Source organism: Phocoena phocoena, chromosome 8 (genome assembly GCF_963924675.1).
Source record: "Phocoena phocoena chromosome 8, mPhoPho1.1, whole genome shotgun sequence".
Classification (NCBI taxonomy): Eukaryota; Metazoa; Chordata; class Mammalia; order Artiodactyla; family Phocoenidae; genus Phocoena; species Phocoena phocoena.
The window spans coordinates 26,352,756-26,368,329 of record NC_089226.1 but is presented as its reverse complement, the minus strand read 5'-3'; the positions used below and the strand labels follow the sequence as shown (position 1 = coordinate 26,368,329).

General features: G+C 36.7%; 1 protein-coding gene across 1 annotated transcript in view; it reads left to right on the top strand.

Annotated features, from left to right (window-relative positions):
• Positions 1–15,574, top strand: part of GUCY1A2 (guanylate cyclase 1 soluble subunit alpha 2) — a 436,032-nt gene that overhangs the window by 280,828 nt on the left and 139,630 nt on the right. The gene's annotated exons all lie outside the window — the stretch shown is intronic.

Below are 15,574 nucleotides of genomic sequence, written 5' to 3'. Positions count from 1 at the left end.
GCTATGTGGCTGCTTCCCACCAGCTATCTGCCTTACGTTTGGTAGTGTATATATGTCAATGCCTTTCTCTCGCTTTGTCACAGCTTACCCTTCCCCCTCCCCATATCCTAAAGTCCATTCTCTACTATGTCTGTGTCTTTATTCCTGTCTTACCCCTAGGTTCTTCATGACATTTTTTTTTCTTAAATTCCATATACATGTGTTAGCATACGGCATTTGTCTTTCTCTTTTGAATTACTTCACTCTGTATGACAGAATCTAGGTCTATCCACCTCATTACAAATAGCTCAATTTCGTTTCTTTTTATGGCTGAGTAATATTCCATTGTATACATGTGCCACATCTTCTTTATCCATTCATCCGATGATGGACACTTAGGTTGTTTCCATCTCTGGGCTATTGTAAATAGAACTGCATTGAACATTTTGGTATATGACTCTTCTTGAATTATGGTTTTCTCAGGGTATATGCCCAGTAGTGGGATTGCTGGTTCATATGGTAATTCTATTTGTAGTTTTTTAAGGAGCCTCCAAACTGTTCTCCATAGTGGCTGTACCAATTCACATTCCCACCAGCAGTGCAAGAGAGTTCCCTTTTCTCCACACCCTCTCCAGCATTTATTGTTTGTAGATTTTGTGATGATGGCCATTCTGACTGGTGTGAGATGATATCTCATTGTAGTTTTGATTTGCATTTCTCTAATGATTAATGATGTTGAGCATTCTTTCATGTGTTTGTTGGCAGTCTGTATATCTTCTTTCGAGAAATGTTTATTTAGGTCTTCTGCCCATTTTTGGATTGGGTTGTTTGTTTTTTTCTTATTGAGCTGCTTATAAATTTTGGATATTAATCCTTTGTCAGTTGCTTCATTTGCAAATATTTTCTCCCATTCTGATGGTTGTCATTTTGTATTGTTTATGGTTTCCTTTGCTGTGCAACACCTTTGAAGTTTCATTAAGTCCCATCTGTTTATTTTTATTTCCATTTCTCTAGGAGGTGGGTCAAAAAGGATCTTGCTGTGATTTATGTCATAGAGTGTTCTACCTATGTTTTCCTCTAAGAGTTTGATAGTTTCTGGCCATACATTTAGGTCTTTAATCTATTTTGAGCTTATTTTTGTGTATGGTGTTAGGGAGTGATCTAAACTCATACTTTTACATGTATGTGTCCAATTTTCCCAGCACCACTTATTGAAGAGGCTGTCCTTTCTCCACTGTACATTCCTGCCTCCTTTATCAAACATAAGGTGACCATATGTGCATGGGTTTATCTCTGGGCTTTCTCTCCTGTTCCATTGATCTATCTTTCTGTTTTTGTGCCAGTACCATACTGTCTTGATTACTGTAGCTTTGTCGTATAGTATGAGATCAGGGAGCCTGATTCCTCCAGCTCGGTTTTTCGTTCTCAAGATTACTTTTTCTATTCGGGGTCTTTTGTGTTTCCATACAAATTGTGAAATTTTTTGTTTTAGTTCTGTTAAAAATGCCAGGGGTAGTTTGATAGGTATTGCATTGAATCTGTAGATTATTTTGGGCAGTAGAATCATTTTCACAATGTTGATTCTTCCAATCCAAGAACATGGGATATCTCTCCATCTATTCGTATCAACTTTGATTTCTTTAATCAGTGTCTTATAATTTTCTGCATACAAGTCTTTTGTCTCCTTAGGTAGGTTTATTCCTAGATATTTTATTCTTTTTATTGCAATGGTAAATGGGAGTGTTTTCTTGATTTCACTTTCAGATTTTTCATCATTAGTATAAAGGAATACCAGAGATTTCTGTGCATTAATTTTGTATCCTGCTACTTACCAAATTCATTGATTAGCTCTAGTAGTTTTCTGGTAGCATCTTTAGGATTCTCTATGTATAGTTTCATGTCATTTGCAAACAGTGACATATCTTTTCTGATTTGGATTCCTTTTATTTCCCTTTCTTCTCTGATTGCTGTGGCTAAAACTTACAAAACTTTGTTGAATAAGAGCGGTGAGAGTGGGCAACCTTGTCTTGTTCCTGATCTTAGTGGAAATGCTTTCAGTTTTTCTCCATTGAGGATGATGTTCGCTGTGGGTTTGTCATATATGGCCTTTATTATGTTCAGGAAAGTTCCCTCTATGCCTACTTTCTACAGGGTTCTTATCATAAATGGGTGTTGAATTTTGTCGGCTCTACATCTATTGAGATGATCTTATAATTTTTCTCCTTCAATTTGTTAATATGGTGTATCACGTGATTGATTTGCATATATTGAAGAATCCTTGCATTCCTGGAATAAACCCCACTTGATCATGGCGTATAAGACTTTTAATGTGCTGTTGGATTCTGTTTGCTAGTATTTTGTTGAGGATTTTTGCATCTATGTTCATCAGTGATATTGGCCTGTAGTTTTCTTTCTTTGTGACATCCTTGTCTGGTTTTGGTATCAGGGTGATGATGGCCTCGTAGAATGAGTTTGGGAGTGTTCCTCCCTCTGCTATATTTTGCAAGAGTTTGAGAAGGATAGGTGTTAGCTCTTCTCTAAATGTTTGATAAAATTCGCCTTTGAAGCCATCTGGTCCTGGGCTTTTGTTTGCTGGAAGATTTTTAATCACAGTTTCAATTTCAGTGCCTGTGATTGCTCTGTTCATATTTTCTATTTCTTCCTGATTCAGTCTTGGCAGGCTGTGCATTTCTAAGAATTTGTCCATTTCTTCCAGGTTGTCCATTTTATTGGCATAGAGTTGCTTGTAGTAATCTCTCATGATCTTTTGTATTTCTGCAGTGACAGTTGTTACTTCTCCTTCTTCATTTCTAATTCTACTGATTTGAGTCTTCTCACTTTTTTTCTTGATGAGTCTGGCTAATGGTTTATCAAGTTTGTTTATCTTCTCAAATAACCAGCTTTTAGTTTTATTGATCTTTACTATCGTTTCCTTCATTTGTTTTTCATTTATTTCTTATCTGATAAAAATGACTTCTTTCCTTCTGCTTACTTTGGGGTTTTTTGTTCTTCTTTCTCTAATTGCTTTAGGTGCAAGGTTAGGTTGTTTATTCGAGATGTTTCCTGTTTCTTAAGGTAGGATTGTATTGCTATAAACTTCCCTCTTAAAACTGCTTTTGCTGCATCACATAGGTATTGGGTCATCGTGTCTCCATTGTCATTTGTTTCTAGGTACTTTTTTATTTTCTCTTTGATTTCTTCAGTAATCACTTTGTTATTAAGTAGTGTATTGTTTCACCTCCATGTGTTTTTATTTCTTACAGATCTTTTCCTGTAATTGATATCTAGTCTCATAGCATTGTGGTAAGAAAAGAAACTTGATACAATTTCAATTTTCTTAAATTTACCAAGGCTTGATTTGTGACCCAAGATATGATCTATCCTGGAGAATGTTCCATGAGCACTTGAGAAAACTGTGTATTCTGTTGTTTTTGGATGGACTGTCCTATAAATATCAATTAAGTCCATCTTGTGAAATGTATCATTTAAAGCTTGTGTTTCCTTATTTATTTTCATTTTGGATGATCTGTCCATTGGTGAAAGTGGGGTGTTAAAGTCCCCTACTATGAATGTGTTACTGTTGATTTCCCTTTTTATGGCTGTCACCATTTGCCTTATGTATTAAGGTGCTCCTATGTTGGGTGCATAAATATTTACAACTGTTATATCTTCTTCTTGGATTGATCCCTTGATCATTATATAGTGTCCTTCTTTGTCTCTTCTAATAGTCTTTATTTTAATGTCTATTTTGTCTGAAATGAGAATTGCTACTCCAGCTTTCTTTGGTTTCCATTTGCATGGAATACCTTTTTAGATCCCCTTACTTTAAGTCTGTATGTGTCTCTAGGTCTGAAGTAGGTCTCTTGTAAACAGCATATATATGGGTCTTGTTTTTGTATCCATTCAGCCAATCTGTGTCTTTTGGTGGGAGCATTTAGTCCATTTACATTTAAGGCAATTATCGAAACGTATGTTCTTATTCCCATTTACTTAATTGTTTTGGGTTCATTATTGTAGATCTTTTCCTCCTCTTGTGTTTCTTGCCTAGAGAAGTTCCTTTACTATTTGTTGTAAAGCTGGTTTGGTGGTGTTGAACTCTCGCAGCTTTTGCAGCCTTTTTAAAGGTTTTAATTTCTTCATCAAATCTGATTGAGATCCTTGCTGGGTAGAGTAATCTTGGTTGCAGGTTCTTCTCCTTCATCACCTTAAATATGTCTTGCGAGTCCCTTCTGGCTTGCAGAGTTTCTGCTAAAAGGTCAGCTGTTAACCTTATGGGGATTCCCTTGTGTGTTATTTGTTGTTTTTCTCTTGCTGCTTTTAATATGTTTTCTTTGTATTTAATTTTTGACAGTTTGCTTAATATGTGTCTTGGCGTATTTCTCCTTGGATTTATCCTGTATGAGACTGTGTGTGCTTCCTGGACTTGATTAACTATTCCCTTTCCCATATTAAGGAAATTTTCAACTATAATCTCTTCAAATATTTTCTCAGTCCCTTTCTTTTTCTCTTCTTCTTTAGGAACCCCTATAATTCGAATGTTGGTGCATTTAATGTTGTCCCAGAGGTCTCTGAGACTGTCCTCAGTTCTTTTCATTTTTTTTCTTTATTCTGCTCTGCAGTAGTTATTTCCACTATTTTATATTCCATGTCACTTATCCTTTCTTCTTCCTTGGTTATTCTGCTATTGATCCCATCTAGAGTATTTTTAATTTCATTTATTTTGCTGTTCATCATTCCTTGTTTCATCTTTAGTTCTCCTAGGTCCTTGTTAAATGTTTCTTGCATTTTGTCTATTCTATTTCCAAGATTTTGGATCATCTTTACTATCATTATTCTGAATTCTTTTTCAGGTATATTGCCTATTTCCTCTTCATTTGTTAGGTCTGGTGGGTTTTTATCTTGCTTCTTCATCTGCTGTGTGTTTTTCTGTCTTCTCATTTTGCTTATCTTACTGTGTTTGGGGACTCCTTTTTGCAGTCTGCAGGTTCATATTTCCCGTTATTTTTGGTGTCTGTCCCCAGTGGCTAAGGTTGGTTAAGTGTGTTGTGTAGGCTTCCTGGTGGAGGGGACTGGTGCCTGTGTTCCGGTGGATGAGACTGGTTATTGTCTTTCTGTTGGGCAGGTCCATGTCTGGTGGTGTGCTTTGGGGTGTCTGTGGACTTATTATGATTTTAGGCAGCCTCTCTGCTAATGGGTGGGTTTGTGTTCCTGTCTTGCTAGTGTTTGTCATAGGGTATCCAACATTGTAGCTTGCTGGTCGTTGCATGAAGCTGGGTGTTGGTGTTGAGATGGAGATCTCTGGGAGATTTTTGCCATTTGATATTATGTGGAACTGGGAGGTCTCTTGTGGACCATTGTCCTGAAGTTGGTTCTCCCACTTCAGAGGCACAGCACTGACTCCTGGCTGCAGCACCAAGAGCCTTTCATCCACACTGCTCAGATTAAAAGGGAGAAATATTAGAAAGAAAGAATTAGTAGAGGTAGAAAGAATGAAAGACAGAAAGAAAGAATGAAGGAAGGAAAGAAATAAAGAAAGGATGGAGGGAGGGAGGGAGGAAGGAAGAAAGGAAGGAGGGAAGGAAGGAAAAAAAGAAGATAAAGTAAATTAAAATAAAGTAAGATAAAATATAATAAAGTTATTAAAATAAAAAATAATTATTAAGAAAAATAATTTTTTTAAAAAAACAGACGGGTAGAACCCTAGGACAAATGGTGGAAGCAAAGCTATACAGACAAAATCTCATACAGAAGCATACACATAGACACCCACAAAAAGAGGAAAAGAGGAAAAAATCATAAATCTTGCTCTCAAAGTCCACCCTCCTCAATTTGGGATGATTCGTTGTCTATAGGAGGGAAGGAAGGAAAGAAAGAGATAAAGTAAAATAAAATAAAGTAAGATAAAATAAAGTAATGTTATTAAAATAAAAAATAACTATTAAGGAAAAAAAAAGGATAGAACCCTAGGACAAATGTTGGAAGCAAAGCTATACAGACAAAATCTCACACAGAAGCATACACATACACACTCACAAAAAGAGGAAAAGGGGAAAATTCATAAAGCTTGCTCTCAAAGTCCACCTCCTCAATTTGGGATGAATCGTTGTCTATTCATGCATTCCACAGATGCAGGGTACATCAAGTTGACTGTGGAGATTTAATCCACTGCTTCTGAGGCTGCTGGGAGAGATTTCCCTTTCTCTTCCTTGTTCTCACAGCTCCCGGGGCTCAGCTTTGGATTTCGCCCCGCCTCTGCATGTAGGTCGCTGGAGGGCATCTGTTCTTTGCTCAGACAGGATGGGGTTAAAGGAGCAGCTGCTTCGGGGACTCTGGCTCACTCAGAGCCGGAGGGAGAGAGGGTACGGAGTGCGGGGCAAGCCTCCAGTGGCAGAAGCCAGCATGACATTGCCCCAGCCTGAGGTGTGCCGTGTGTTCTCCCGGGGAAGTTGTCCCTGGATTCTGGGACCGTGGCAGTGGTGGGCTGCACAGGCTCCCCAGAAGGGGTGTGTGGATAGTGACCTGTGCTCGCACACAGGCTTCTTGGTGGCAGCAGCAGCAGCCTTAATGTCACATGCCCATCTCTGGGGTCCGCACTTTTAGCCGTGGCTCACGCCCGTCTCTCAAGCTCCTTTAAGCGGCGCTCTTAATCCCCTCTCCTCATGCACCAGGAAACAAAGAGGTAAGAAAAAGTCTCTTGCCTCTTCGGCAGGTCCAGACTTTTCCCCGGACTCCCTCCTGGCTAGTTGTGGTACACTAACCCCCTGCAGGCTGTGTTTACGCCTCCAACCCCAGTCCTCTCCCTATGCTCTGACCGAAGCCCGAGCCTCAGTTCCCAGACCCTCCCGCCCCGGCCAGTGAGCAGACAAGCCTCTCGGGCTGGTGAGTGCTGGTCGGCACTGATCCTCTGTGCGAGAATCTCTCCGCTTTGCCCTCCGCACCCCTGTTGCTGTGCTCTCCTCCATGGCTCCGAAGCTTCCCCCTCTACCACCCTCAGTCTCCGCCCGTGAAGGGGATTCTTAGTGTGTGGAAACCTTTCCTCCTTCACAGCTCCCTCCCACTGGTTCAGGTCCTGTCCCTGTCCTTTTGTCTCTGTTTATTCTTTTTTCTTTTGCCCTACATAGGTATATGGAGCGTTTCTTGCCTTTTGGGAGGTCTGAGGTCTTCTGCCAGCGTTCAGTAGGTGTTCTGTAGGAGTTGTTCCACGTGTAGATGTATTTCTGGTGTATCTGTGGGGAGGAAGGTGATCTCCACGTCTTACTCCTCCACCATTTTCCCCTCGTCCCCTTCAGGGTTACTTCCGAAATAGTTTTTTATGTGTCAGATCTTGAAGGTTGGAGCCCAAGACTGAGGAAACATCAGAAACTGTGGAAGATGTAGCTCCTCGTGTATTGTTCTCTTTTTGGTACTGATAGCTGTCTGCAATCTCGGATCTACCTCTGAGAGTGGATGAGGTCACCTAGCTATATTTCTGCAAGCACCTGATAGATCCCAGAAATGTTTTTACTATGAATTCTTATAAGCAAAAATCTTCTATTTGGCAAAGTGACCTTGAATCAAGGCAGACTTTTTATAACAGTTCATCAACCATGGGTTAAAAAATACAGAAAAAAGCCTCAAAATGTGAATATATTCCTAGTTTGGCAGTATGGCAAAGTAGATACTCTGACTGACCCTTCTGATTAAAATGTAGTGTTAAATAGTTTAGGAATAGTGGCTTTTTGAAAGTCACTAAGCATATCACTGATCTCAGGAAAGAGAGAAATGTGTCAATCACATTATATATATAGATAGAACAAAATTTGAGTGGTGAATTTAAGTGCTCTGTCATTAACAGTGATAATAGGAAACACTATCCCTCCATGAAGAAAGTCAAATTCAGGCTCCCCTGGTGGCGCAGTGGTTAAGAGTCCACCTGCCAATGCAGGGGACACAGGTTTGTGCCCCAGTCCGGGAAGATCCCACATGCCACGGAGCAGCTAGGCCCGTGAGCCATGGCTGCTGAGCCTGTATGTCTGGAGTCTGTGCTCCACAACAGGAGAGGCCACGACAGTGAGAGGCCCGTGTACTGCAAAAAAAAAAAGTCAACTTCCATTCCCTCTTCAAAGAATTTCCACGGATATAGTTCTCTGAAAAATGACTGCCTAATACTAAAAACAAAACAAAATAAAACAAAGGGAAAAAAATCACACAGGAAAATGAAGTACTATGGGTTAAGAACCAGTAGAAACATGAGATGAGAAAAACAGATCTGGAGTTGTCAAATATCAAAATTATTTGACACAGAATCAAAATGACAATGCTTAAAATAATTAAAGAAATAAAAGAGAAGCTTCACTACCATGTGTAAAATATATATCTAGTGGGAACCTGCTGTATAGCACAGAGAGCTCAGCTTGGTGTGCTGTGATGACCTAGATGGGTGGATGGGGCGGGTGGGGGAGTGGGAGGGGGGGTCCAAGAGGAAGGGGATATATGTATAAATATAGCTGATTCACTTTGTAGTACAGCAGAAACTAAGACAACATTGTAAAGCAATTATGCCCCAATTAAAAAAAAAAAAAAACAAGGCTGGAACAACTAGGTTTGAAAATGAACCAGAGAATTTCTAAGCAATCAACAGAATACCAAAAGAAACAAACAAAAACCAAAAATCAAGCAAACCAAAACAAAAAAACTCTCAGTGGATGAGTTTAGAAGCAGATTAGATACAGCTGAAGAAAGTTCCTGTAAATAAGTCCAGAGAATTAAAACTGGGGAAATATGAATAAAAGAATGTAGGAGACTTTATACATTCAGTTGGAATTATCTCCACATGAAGATAATAGAGGGAATGCACAAAAAATTATTTTTTTCTGGAATTATTAAAAGACACTTATCAGTTCTCAGACACAGTAATCCTAAAGAATTCTAGAAAGTATCTCTTATTTTTTACATTAAGTACATTAAAATCTTTTTTATTTTTTAAATAATTCCATTTTAATTTATTTTTTGTGTTTCACATCATTTGTATTTAATTCCATAATATATCTGTGATTTATATAATGGTACATATATACATATTTGAGGTATAGTTTATTTACAATATTATATTAGTTTCAGGTGTATGACATGGTGATTCAAAATTTTTATAGATTATACTCAATTTATAGTTATTATAAGATATTGGCTATATCCCCTGTGCTGTGAAATATATCCTTATATCTTATTTATTTTATACATAGTAATTTGTACTTCTTAATCCCCTACCCCTATCTTGCCCCTCCTTTCTTCCTTCTCCCCACTGGTAACCAGTAGTTTGTTTTCTATATCTGTGAGTCTGTCTCTTTTTTGTTATATTCATTAGTTTGTTTTATTTTTTTAGATTCCACATATAAGTGATAACATACAGTATTTGTCTTTGTCTGACTCATATCACTAAGTATAATATCCTCCAGGTCCATCCATGTTGTAGCAAATGGCAAAATTTCATTCATTTTTATGTCTGAGTAGTATTCTGTAGTATATATATATATATATATATATATATATATATATATATATCACATCTTCTTTATCCATTCATCTGTTGATGGACACTTAGAATGCTTCCATATCTTGGCAATTGTAAGTAACGCTGCCATGAACATTGAGATGCACGTATCTTTTCAAATAAGGGTTTTTGTTTTCTTCAACTATATACCCAGGAGTGGAATTGCTGGATCATGTGTTAGTTCTATTTTTAGTTTTTTGAGGACACTCCAAACTGTTTTGCACAGTAACTACACAAATTCACATTTCCATCAACACTATACAAGAGTTCCCTTTTCTCCACATACTCTCCAACATTTGTTATTGTGGTCTTTTTGATGATAGCCATTCTGACAGGTGTGAAGTAATATCTCATTGCAGTTGTAACTTGCATTTTTCTCATGGCTAGGGATGTTGGGCATCTTTTCACGTGCCTGTTGGTCATCTGTATATCTTCTTTGGAAAAATATCTGTTCAGGTCTTCTGCACATTTTTTAATTAGGTTGCTTATTTTTTTGACATTGAGTTGTATGAGCTGTTTATATATTTTGTTTATATATTTTATATATTAACTGCTTATCAATCATATTACTTGTAAATATTTTCTCCCATTCAGTAGGTTGTCTTTTCATTTTGTCCATGGTTTCCTTTGCTGTGCAAAAGTTTTTAACAAAACTAAACATATCTTAATGAGACTGCAGTACTTGAGAGAAAAAGAGAACTTGATAAATGATGGAGGTGACAGTCATCAATGGGGAAATAATGGGCTATTCAATAAATGTTTGGGGGCCAATTGGTTATCCATGTAAAAAAATATATAACTGCACTTCATGTGTCTGCACATAAGTCAGTTACATGTGGGTAAATATTATAGGCTACAGAATATAATTATAAATTTATAATTAGGAATTTTAAAAAACAACTCAGTGTTCTTTATTTATTAATTTTTTTTGAAATATAATTCACATACAATATGTTAGTTTCAGGTGTACTACATAATGATTTGCATGCAATATGATATAATTAGAAATTTGACTTAGAGTAGGGAAGAATTTTTTGGAGACTAAGCAGGTCAAAAACTTTAAAGGAAAAATCATGAAACCATAAAGGAAAATGTGGATAAATTTTACTACATTAAAATTAAAACTTTTCTGTTGTCAAAGAACACCTAAAGAGAATAAAAAGTCAACCATAAACTAGGAGAATATTTTGCAATACATATAACCAATAAAAATATCAGTGGTTAACCTCATCAGTATTCAGATTAGATATATTAATAACACTATGATAAAGTTTTCCCACCTACTAGTTTGGCACAACTTTGAAAGTCTGACAGTGACACTGTTGCTGAGGAGTTAGAGTAGCAAGAAATCTCACACAGAGTTGGTGGGAGTATAAATGGTACAATTTACTTGGCATTAACTAGTAAAATTTAACTTGTGCCTTTCTTACAACCCAGTAAGCCCTCTCCTAAATGTTTGCTCCAGGGAAGTAGTTGTGCATGTGTAGCAGAAGTCACACACAAGATTATTCAGAGAAATACTTTCATAATAGCCTCAAACTGGAGATAACTTAAATATCCATTTAATAATAGAATGTATAAACTGTGATACATTTATACCTCAGTATACCATACAGCTGGGAAAATGAATTACTTCAGGAACTGAACATCAAATGGATGGATGTCAAAAACAATATAGTACAAAAGAAGCAAGTCATGGAGCAATTCTATAGAATTATTCCATTTAATTAAATTTCAAAACTAGAAAAATTGAAAAAATAATGCTATTTTGAAATACCTACCTTGAAGGAGAAAGTGGAAAGTAAGGAATGATTAATACAAAATTCAAGATGTTGCTTTCTGTAAGAGAAAGTAAAGCAATGATGGGATGAGGGAGCATGCAATAGGGAAGGTGGACATAGGGATTATAGTGAAAAATTACTAATTTTATTACTATTATTTAATGTGCACATATATGTTTACATTTGAAAATTTAAAAACATGGAGAGAGAGTTTTCAGGCCACTCCCACCAGTGGTGAAAACAGGAAAGCAAGGAAAAATAAAATTTTTTTTTAATCTAAGTTTAAGTTCCCTAGGACATAATTATTGAATTACTCAAGTGTGTGAATGACACTCCTACAACTGCCAGGAAAAACAAACAAAAGGAATGCTGTCTCAAGTCTGAAGCAAACTGCAAAAATACACATTCCAGATGGAATTCATATCACTTCTTAAATTTTCAAGGCTACCAGCTGAGCAGACTTATCATTTGGGATTGTTTTTCTATGTTGGATTTTCTTTTATAGGAGATATAATGTTTATATTGATTCAGCATTGTCAAAGCAAACTTTGACAATTACCATAGAACCAAACCAGGGAATTGGTTTTTTACAATGTGCTCATCCATATTTTCATTTGTGGAATATAACAATTGGCTCTGGCTTATTAATTACTTTTATCATATCAGAAGAGGATATATCAATAAAGATTTAATAAGAATGCAGAAAGAGAATTCAAAATAATAAAATCACCTTAATAATTTTAGCTTCATTACTAATTTATATTTGCAAAGTTCGGAATTTTTTTTTTTTGGCATCTTAATTTGGTTTTCAATTGGCTTCTAACTTGTTACCATGGGAATGTTTCTACACTTATTGAAAGAATCTTTCATTAAACATGCTTGGTTGTTACAGTAGAGTTGATATGTGATCAGTTGATTGTTTACTTCAAACTAAGTTTTTAGGCTTTTTAATATTTAACTTATTTGACTTGCAATAATTTCTGAAAACAAAGGAAAACTCCCCCAAACCTCTCAAATTTTGAAAAATAAATTACTAATTTTATATGGTTTTTTAAACCTATGAGGCACCTGTCATGATGGGAAACAGGAACCTGAATTATCAATTATAATTCCTTGCAAATGGTCGATAATGTCCTTGAATCATTAACTGTAAAACTGACTAGGTTAAACTTTTTAATTTTAAAAATTACTACAGTACTTCACTGGTGGAACAAAGGTTAAGAATCCACCTGCCAGGACTTACCTGGTGGCACAGTGGTTGGGAATCTGCCTGCCAATGCAGGGGACATGGGTTCGAGCCCTGGTCTGGGAAGATCCCACATGCCATGGAGCAACTAAGCCCGTGCACCACAACTACTGAGCCTGCGCTCTAGAGCCCATGAGCCACAACTACTGAGCCCACGTGCCACAGCTACTGAAGCCCACACGTCTAGAGCCTGTGCTCCACAATAAGAGAAGCCACCGCAATGAGAAGCCTGTGCACCGCAGTGAAGAGTAGCCCCGGTTCTCCGCAACTAGAGAAAGCCCGTGCGCAGCCACGAAGACCCAAAGCAGCCAAAACTGAATAAATGAAAAATAAATTTAGGGCTTCCCTGGTGGCACAGTGGTTGACAGTCTGCCTGCCTATGCGGGGGATGCGGGTTTGTTCCCCGATCCAGAAGGATCCCACGTGCCACAGAGCGGCTGGGCCCATGAGCCATGGCCTCTGAGCCTGCGCATCCGGAGCCTGTGCTCCGCAACGGGAGAGGCCACAACAGTGAGAGGCCCACGTAATGCAAAAAAATAATAAAATAAATTTATTAAAAAAAAAGAATCTGCCTGCCAATGCAGGGGACATGGGTTTGATCACTGGTCCAGGAAGATCCCACATGCCACAGAGCAAATAAGACCGTGTGCCACAACTACTGAGCCTGTGCTCTAGAGCCTGTGAGCCACAACTACTAAGCCCATGTGCCACAGCTACTGACGCCTGTGCTTCTAGAGCCTGTGCTCCACAACAAGGGAAGCCACCACAATGAGAAGCCTGCACACCACAACAAATAGTAGCCCCCACTCGCCACAACTAGAGAAAGCCTGTGCTCAACAACAAAGACCCAACACAGCCAAAATAAATAAATAAACAAATAAATAAATAAAATTAATAATAAATAAAATAAAAATTATCAGAGAATATAGCATTTTACTTATTCAGTTTAAAATACTCAAGCAGATTGTTTTTCTATAAGTACTCTAATGAAACTCAGAGGCTAGTTCTAGACTGCTTCTATCTAAAAAGTTATATCTAACTAGTTCGATCTAAAAAGCATAAAGAAATATGGTCTATTTATACAATAAATTTTGAAAGATCAGCCCAAAGAGGCTTCAGTTAAGACTGTTTTTAAAAATAGTGACTAGATTTTAAATATTTTATCAATACAATGTTGATTCTACTGGCTGAGTATATGGAAATGCCAGCAAGATGCCTATTTTTTCCCCACCCTATAGGATACCTGATTTTCATATACCTTAAACAATTGACAATTCAAGAAAAGTAATATCAGATTTATATTCTCTCCTTTTTGCTTGAGGTACTTACACTGTGATTTCACTAGAAAATTGTATAATTTTCTGCTGTTCTGTAATTTTGTGAACCTAATCTTACCGAAGTATTTTGAATAGAGTTTTTAGTGCTGAAAGTCTTAACTTTTACTAATAGTTTAAATACTCTTTGAGTAAAATAACAAAATGTTTATTGCCTGTGCTTTATGCTTTAAAAAGTAGTGTTGCTAGGAAAAGAGAAGCTGGGTTGAGGACTGACTAGAAAATGTGATTAAACATATATTAGAAAGACAAGTAGCATTTTCATGATTTAAGGGTTTTGAAGAAGTTTGAGTTAATGTGTCCAAATATCTAAGTTTTACTTTTGGACCTCAGTTTTAAAAAAATATTTGTTGAGTATCATTAATAGGCATACAAATTCAAATTCTCTTTATTTGTTCAAAGAGTGCATTTTATATAAAGAGGCAATTATAGAGTGATTGTAAAATAGAGTTAAAAACAATGTGTAATCATGTTTTAATACTAATGTGGTTAACAATCTCAACTGCAAATCAGGGAAATGCTATGAATTTCTTCTAACTGCCTAACCCAAAGGCAGGAATATTAATTTACAATTTATGTGTACTGTAATACATTAAATTCTAGCTTCTCAAGCTTCAATTTAGCCTTCTAATGAGCTTATAGGATTTTTTGAGATGATGAAATAATTATTCTGCAATTAATTTTTAAATAGTTGTTATTTACAAAGAAAACCTGATATTGTTATTTTAATATTTGGAGGGATTTGCTCTTTGCAAATACTGCAATAGTTAACCCCATGAGATTACAGCCCAAGATTGTACTTAGAAAAAACAAAATCTAATCATTTGATAACCTGATTAATTCTCTATGATTCTTTGATAGTTGTTTGTTTATACAATTATAATTAGTACTTTTCATCTTGAAGTGTGTATACTCATTTGAAATGTTCTACCTCCAGAATTTATATCTAAGGAGAAAAACCTATGGGGTCAGAAAGAACTACATAGGCATTTTATGAACTCACAATTAAGATACTGAACTCAGTTACCCTCATTTCTCATGTGTATCCAATAGACACATTTGAATTTACTTTTCATATGCTAGATAACGCATATAGTGGCAGTTTTAGTAAACCACTGTTTTATTGTAGCAATAATACACAAAAACACTTCATAATACTACTGGTAAAATTTATGGCCAACTATGCTTTTAATAGATCTATACTGTATAGTGAATTTATTCAGTACTAGAAATGTGTTTGTGTTTTTAAAAAAGAATGTGTTTAAATTATTTTTTCACTAAGAGTTTACCAGTAGATAGGATTATAACAGATTGTCTTCTGTAGTTTGCCTCTGTTTAATTATCAGAGCTTGAGTCTTATATACTCTCCTCAGATGTATCTTCTAACTCACTAATACCTCAGCTGGTTATGAAAATCATTTGTTAAACCCATCCACTTAATACTTAATGTTGATTATAGCAGTTTATAGCTGTTTTTAAATATAAATTTATTTATTTTTAGCTGTGTTGGGTCTTCGTTGCTGTACGTGGGCTTTCTCTAGTTGCAGTGAGTGGGGACTACTCTTTGTTGCGGTGCACGGGCTTCTCATTGCGGTGGTGTCTCTTGTTGTGGAGCACAGGCTCTAGGCACGTGGGCTTCAGTAGTTGTGGCTCACGGGCTCTAGAGCACAGGCTCAGTAGTTGTGGACGTGGGCTCAGTTGCTCC